At 55.4% G+C, this 307-nt stretch overlaps 1 protein-coding gene across 1 annotated transcript in view; it reads left to right on the top strand.

Annotated features, from left to right (window-relative positions):
* Positions 1 to 128, top strand: part of RNASEK (ribonuclease K) — a 1,536-nt gene extending 1,408 nt beyond the window's left edge. Inside the window, exon 3 of the transcript XR_003538090.1 lies at positions 41 to 128. The gene's annotated coding sequence lies outside the window, so the exon portion shown is untranslated. The remainder of the gene's footprint in view (positions 1 to 40) is intronic.
* Positions 129 to 307: the final 179 nt, after the last annotated feature.

Genomic DNA, 307 nt, shown 5'->3' with positions numbered 1-307 from the left:
CCCCAAAAACGCCCCAAAACCGACCCAAAATACCCCAAAAACCGCCCCAAAATACCCCAAAAACCGCCCCGGAAGGAGCGAGTTGGAACCAGTTCTCCCAATAAACCCGCGGGGTCTTTGCCCCACCCCCAGCCGTGGTTTTTTAATGGGCGATTTGGGAGGGATTTGAGGGGATTTGGGAGGGTTTGGGAGGATTTGGGGGGATTTGGGAGGGTTTGGGAGGATTTGGGGGCATTTGGGAGGGTTTGGGAGGGATTTGAGGGGATTTGGGAGGGTTTGGGAGGGATTTGAGGGGATTTGGGAGGAT

Source organism: Neopelma chrysocephalum, unplaced genomic scaffold (assembly GCF_003984885.1).
Source record: "Neopelma chrysocephalum unplaced genomic scaffold, ASM398488v2 Primary Assembly neopelma1_92880, whole genome shotgun sequence".
In the NCBI taxonomy this organism is placed as follows: Eukaryota; Metazoa; Chordata; class Aves; order Passeriformes; family Pipridae; genus Neopelma; species Neopelma chrysocephalum.
This window is presented reverse-complemented; position numbering and strand designations above follow the sequence as displayed.